Genomic DNA, 6,658 nt, shown 5'->3' with positions numbered 1-6,658 from the left:
TGTTGCATCGATTCCCCCCCCCCCGCCCCCCCCATCCCAATACTGCTGTACTACATGAAGCTCAACCATTGTGTAACGGTACCCAAATTGTTGAATAACCTGAGCAGGAAAACATGGTTTGAACTTGGATGTATGTTGCTTAAAAGTTAAAGTGAGTTGTTTAAATGGTATTTTGGACCTCGGACCTGAAAGAAAACTCCGACGCAGCTCTTTGGGGGAAACGTTTGAGAAGCGCTGGTGAACGGTGATTTCCTGCAGTATGACATCATAGTTTCACACCGTCGCTCAAAACGAAAGTCAGATAAGAAGTTCCAGACCCTGGGAAGGATAACGCACACACGACACACTCGGCTGGAATGGAAGATACGCATAACTCTCTCAGGTCTAAGGGCATTTTCATATCTTTGTAAAGTTAACTTTTTAAGGTACTTACTGTATATATTGCTGATCCTGATCATATCAAAATGTTAAGCCCAAACACGATTTTTCCCCCAGAGCATTATGTAAAGAGATCATTTGGCCCTGAAGCTGAAATGTTAATGTTCACTTTTGGAAATTCCTCAAATCTCTTTAGAAAACACCTTAACTTGTGACGTGTTGTACGAATTTTCTCAGCGCTTGAACGAATTCACCGAAGTCTGGTTACACATGGTGACTAAATGTCTGAAATTAAATGTTGGATAACGGCTTTTTCGGGAGGTTTGGATGCATCTTTCGTTCTCAGAGGGTTAAACATGCACAAACACTGGTGGTTGGAAACGGCATTAAAATGGCCGACCGTCTGAGTCCGCAATCTGGCTGCGGTGACATCACGAGGTGTTACACGCTCTCTGTGTATTGAAGCACATTTAAGAAACCTGAAGCAGTTTTTTGGCATACAGTGCCGTATCAAATCCTTGGTCTCCCTTTTGAACCTCATCCAATATTCATAATTGTTTCTATTCCACCACAGCAATAAGAACATTTGATGAAGTCGGGGCGCCCTTTGTGTCATCAGACTACAGCAGAGACCATTCATAATTGATTTATCGTTTCAGTATAATTCAGCCTTATTGTCTTTTTTTCTGACATTTTTAAGAAAACAAAAAATTGGTTAATTGGGCAAATGACCTACATATTAATGGATAATGGAAAGAAACCGCTAGTGTGAGATGAATGGAGTCAGTGAGAAATATTTGCTCCAATCTTCACATTCATCTTAACTGCATGGATTCAATATGATTCACAACTGCAAAGATAAAGGGGATCAGATACTGAACAGTAACAGTAAATGCACCTGCGTGTACTTGTGCATTAAATTAATTTTTATATGAGAGCCTGATGACACGAGGGATGTGCGTTTGCATACGTCCGCTCGAAAATCTCTATTTTATCGTTTTTGTAACTTTATTACAATCCTCGCCATTTCCTGTGGAACACATTGTTCTGAAGTGTAACCCTGGCACTGTGAATATGGTGGGGGGGGTTGTCATGCACATATCTAGGGTTGGGCAATATAGAAAAAATCTAATATCACAATAGCTTTTGACCAAATACATCGATGCTGATATTGCGGTGATTTTGTAAAATTTGACTATTGGTGCTTTTACAGAATATTAAAAGTTGTGATACCTGTTTGATAATCATCAGTAATTTGATAACATGAAATAACTAAATAGGTAAAGGTAAATAATAGAACAGCTACAACAGTATGTTTAAAACCAAGAAAAGACAACACTATGCTATAAAATCCAAGCTGTAAGACGATATTTAGCCTCATGTATTGATGTGTGTATAATGTTGATATATTGCCCAGCCCTACACATATCATAAATGTTTGTAACAAAGCATATTTTTCATTCATTTGTACCGGCACATTTGGATGAACCTGGAGGTTGAATATTTCAGTTATTGTTGAGAGGAGAGTGGGTTAATGTGCAGGGTAATGTGAACCTGGTAAACGTAGCAGCTCACACACACACACACAAACTCACACACACACACATGTGTTCCTGTCAAATGCTCTTCCACATTCATAATAATTCTTATATCATGTTGACAGCTCTACAATAGTCCCAGTTTTGAAGTCATTTCCTTTTGCATTTGCTATGAAGAGAACCTTTTATATTTATAGAAAACTCTTATATATACACTACGTTGATTGCTTTATGAGAATAAAAAACTCAATATTGCAAATGTCGAGCCGCTGGAAGATGTCTTTTTTCCCTTAAATTGGTATTGGAGCCTTTAAAGCAGAGATGAACAGGGGGTCCTCAGAGTCAGTGTAAGAAGGCCGCTATAAATCCAACTTATTAATATCAAAAATAAAATTGACATTTACACGTTGAAGATAAGCTCACTGTATGTAAGATAGCCATTATGGTAGCCATACAGTTAACATCTCCTCACTATCTGCTAGCTGCCTGTCACCACAACACACTGTAAAAAACATCTCACAATCTGCTAGCTGCCGGTCTCCTGAACACACTGTAAAAACATCTCACTATCTGCTAGCTGCCTGTCCCCAGATCACACTGTAAAAAACATCTCACTATCTGCTAAAAAACATCTCACTATTTGCTAGCTGCCTGTCTCCTGAACACACTGTAAAAACATCTCACTATCTGCTAGCTGCCTGTCCCCTGAACACACTGTAAAAACTCTCACATTGCTAAAAATTCTCCTCACTATCTGCTAGCTGCCTGTCCCCTGACAACACTGTAAAAACATCTCCTCACTATCGCTAGCGTGCCTGTCCCCTGAACACACTGTAAAAACATCTCACTATCTGCTATCTGCCTTCCCCGAACACACTGTCAACATCTCACTATCGCTAGCTGCCTGTCACCACAACACACTGTAAAAACATCTCTCACTATCTGCAGCTGCCTGTCCCCGAAACACTGTAAAAACCTCCTCACTATCTGCTACCTGCCTGTCCCCTGAAACACACTGTAAAAAAACATCTCACAACATCTGCTAGCTGCGCGTCCCCAGAACCACTGTAAAAAACATCTCCTCACTATCTGCTACTGCCTGTCCCATGACACACTGTAAAAACATCTCACTATCGCTACTGCCGTCCCAAAACCCTGTAAAACATCTCCTCCCTATCTCTAGCTGCCTTGTCCCCGGACACACTGTAAAAAACTTATCACAATCGCTAGCTGCCGGTCCCCAGAACACACTGTAAAAACATCTCACTATCTGCTAAAAATATCTCCTTACTATCTGCTAGCTGCCTGTCCCTGACACACTGTAAAAAACATCTCACTATCTACTAAATAAACATCTCCCACTATCTGCTAGCTGCTGTCCCGAACACACTGTAAAAAAACATCTCACAATCTGCTAGCTGCCGGTCCCCAGAACACACTGTAAAAAACATCTCACTATCTGCTAAAAATATCTCCTTACTATCTCACTGCCTTCCCCTGCAACACACTGTAAAACATCTCACTATCTAAAAACCATCTGCTCACTATCTGCGATAGCTGCCTGTCACCGACACACACTGTAAAAAAAATCTCCTCACTATCTGCTAGCTGCCTGTCCCCTGAACACACTGTAAAAAACATCTCCTCACTATCTGCTAGCTGCTGGGAATTGAACTCATTTACTGTGCTTTCCACATGTATGTGTAACGTTAAAACACCATGTCTATTTTGTCTTTCACTAAATATTAACACAATGAGATTTTAGATAAACAATCCTCAGTAATGTGGTAAATAAACAGTTTCAAGTGAAATTATAGAGAAAAAATACATATTTCTTTCAAGCTATATATTGACTATGTTTACATGCATGCACAAAAAATAGCGTGCTGTTAAAACACATCTGCAATTCTTCAAATGATATTCCCTCAAAATGGAGTAAGTATGTGCTTGGTATTATGTTTTTAGACAACATAGTTGTATATCACAGTATTGACCCATATACATACTGTAAGTGCCAGCCACCTTCTCTTCTTTTTTTTTAAATTTTTAAAATTTTAAAAACAGAAAATGAACGTGTGTCAGTCAGTGTACGGGAAACACTGATAGTGTGCTGTTATTTTCCACCATTGCCTTGCAGTTTGTGCTCCCAGCATTTGTGCTAAGCTAGGCTAAACACGTCCCAGAGCTGCAGTGTCTTTGCATCGGATGCACAGAGAAAGTGAGGGGACTCTGGGAATGAGACAGCAAACAAGCCGGTGTCATTTGTATTAGTAAAGTCTAATAAGAGACGAAAAAGAAGGAGGTGTAGCTTTTCTTATCTGACCTTCTCATCAACGGGCTGTGAATCAAACCCACGTCTAACTCATTTCCTGCACCCCTGGAATGCAGCGTAATCCTTATGTGACCTTGTGTGTTTGCACTAATAACTTCAGCTCTTGGAAAAACTTTGGCCCCGGGTGTGGCTGCCGTGTTGGGTCAGCGGTTCCAGGCTCCTCGCACCATGCTGCCAGCTTTTAAGTCCATCTCCACACGGCCCTTTGACGTCCAACATGGACTGTATGGATATGAAAACTGCAAACACCGGCCTTCTTTGTTAGAACCTGGAACACATGTTTGACGCAGTAATGCTGTGTGTTTCTCACATGTAGTCCTCTCTAACCTCAATGTTGTCCCGGGTCAAATTTGACAACATGGGACGTCAAAATAAGCGCTGAAAATGTAACAAAAAAAACCAAACAGTTACGACAAAATTTTGAGAAAAGCAACAAAAACCAAAGGGGAAAAACATCACTGGAAGGAAATGTCAAAAATGTCGGGAAAAGCGTCGTAAACGTGTGAAAAAAAGCCCTCAAAACATTGAAAAATTACAAAAACATTGGAAAAAAGGCAACAAAACGTCAAGATAAAAATCTTGAAAAACTGACCAAAACAAAAAATAAATGTAAAAGAAAAACAACAAAGATGTTTTTTTCATGGTAGACAGGAAGACAACACAAAGTCAGTCCTCTTAAAGTGGACCAACAGGAAAGGGACTCAGTTATTTTTGTGTTCACGAGTTGAGTTGAATTGAAAGTTCTCTCAGGTCTTTCTGACGGGGCCTCCAGGCTAAAACACATTGGCAAAAGCCAAAAGGGCAAAGCAGACCTGAACCTGTAGGGGGACTGGCGGTCTCGCGGTCTGGCGGTCTGGCAGTTCTGACGAGTGCCAGACGGGCCGATGCGCTCCAGGGCTGGTTTGGGCCGCTGGAAACAAGGAAACAAATGTGGCAACACTGGCGTATCGCACCAGTTTGACAAAATGATGCAAGACTGTTCAACTGCAGCCTGGTGCTGTCGGCTTCTACTCAAGCTTTTCAAAATAAAAGCTTGAATCTGATCCGCTTTTTTAAGTATGTAATAATGTTATTAATATGCAGGCATTTCCATTCTGTTCTAAGATGGTGCCATGGTAGTGTAATTGAAGGTTTTATGAATTGCTTCAGTGTGTGTATTATGTAATTATGAAAGCCCGTGAGTGCGCCTCATGCTGCTGGTGCCATAATCTCACGGGAGCCTGCTTTATGCTATTATGAAACAAATGATGTCCCCTTCTGAAAATAGGCCGGTAAGGGATGGATTGCCAGGGCCCCAGTCCCAGTCCGCCCCGGAAGCGTGCTGTGTTTACGACGCTCAGATGAAGAAAACCCGCAACGCAGGCTTGAAGAAAACCGTACTCAGACCCCCTCCTGAAGAGGGTCAGGCAGGACTTGGAAAATTCCAATTCCAATGGAATTGTTTTATTATTGGAAAATGTGGTTTAGAATCTGATCCTAGCTTCCAAATTTAACAATTGTGTTGTCTTCCCGTCAACCATGATAAAAAAAAAACCTTTTAGTTGCTTTTCTTTCAACATTATCGCTTTTCCCGACATTTCTGTCACTTTTTCAATGTTGTGGGTGCTCTTCTTGATGTTTTTTCCAACGTTTTTTGATATTTTTAATGTTGACATTTTCCGAACTTATTTCAATGGGCTATTTTTTGTGACAAAAAAAATGTATTAACTGAAAATGGGGTCAATTTGACCCCAGGACAACATGAGGGTTAAAACAGGTGACTAATAGGGGTGGTAATCATCAGACGCCTCACGATACAACATCATCACGATACGATATTATTGCAATAATAATACATTTTTATTATTTTATTATTTAATTCCAATTTCAAATGATGTCCCCAAAAGGAAACTTTGTCAACATCTGTTTTATCTTAAAAGAAACATTTCTCTGTTTGTTCATCTCTCTCCAATTTTATTGCTGCAATATGGACAAGCTGACTAACACATATATATTAAAAAATCGATACCTGACGCCTGTGTATTGATACAGTATTCCCACTGAAAATATCGCAATACAATGCTGGATTGATTTTTTTCCCCCACCCCTAGTAACTACTGCTAACTAAGTTTTGGTTTCCGTAGCGACCACCGTACTTCCAGCAGGCGCTTGTTGAGTTGCAGCCATGGAGCGCAGGAAGCGGCGCTCTAAAGTCGGGCTCAGGATCTTTTCATCAGGTTTGTGTTCATCATAATAATGTGTGAGTGCAGCTGGGGCTGAGAGAGTTGTGTGGAGATGATATTGATCTTATTTAGCTCTGAAGCCACTCATTTGGCAATGGCTTGCATGTAACAGACGTTCATTAAACCCTCCGAGCCCGAGACACTCGCCCACGAGTAAAAAAGCACCTCTGATTCATAGTTTAATAACT

The 6,658-nt window shown here is 40.6% G+C and overlaps 1 long non-coding RNA gene across 1 annotated transcript in view; it reads left to right on the top strand.

Annotated features, from left to right (window-relative positions):
* LOC116690630 (uncharacterized) overlaps window positions 1-6,658 on the top strand; it is a 21,044-nt gene that overhangs the window by 935 nt on the left and 13,451 nt on the right. The window contains exon 2 of the long non-coding RNA XR_004332318.1: window positions 1,659-1,664. This is a non-coding gene — a long non-coding RNA (uncharacterized LOC116690630). The remainder of the gene's footprint in view (window positions 1-1,658; window positions 1,665-6,658) is intronic.

This window comes from Etheostoma spectabile, chromosome 6, assembly GCF_008692095.1.
Source record: "Etheostoma spectabile isolate EspeVRDwgs_2016 chromosome 6, UIUC_Espe_1.0, whole genome shotgun sequence".
NCBI lineage: Eukaryota > Metazoa > Chordata > Actinopteri > Perciformes > Percidae > Etheostoma > Etheostoma spectabile.
Note: the sequence above shows the minus strand (reverse complement) of the source record. Positions and strands in the feature narration are given on the sequence as shown.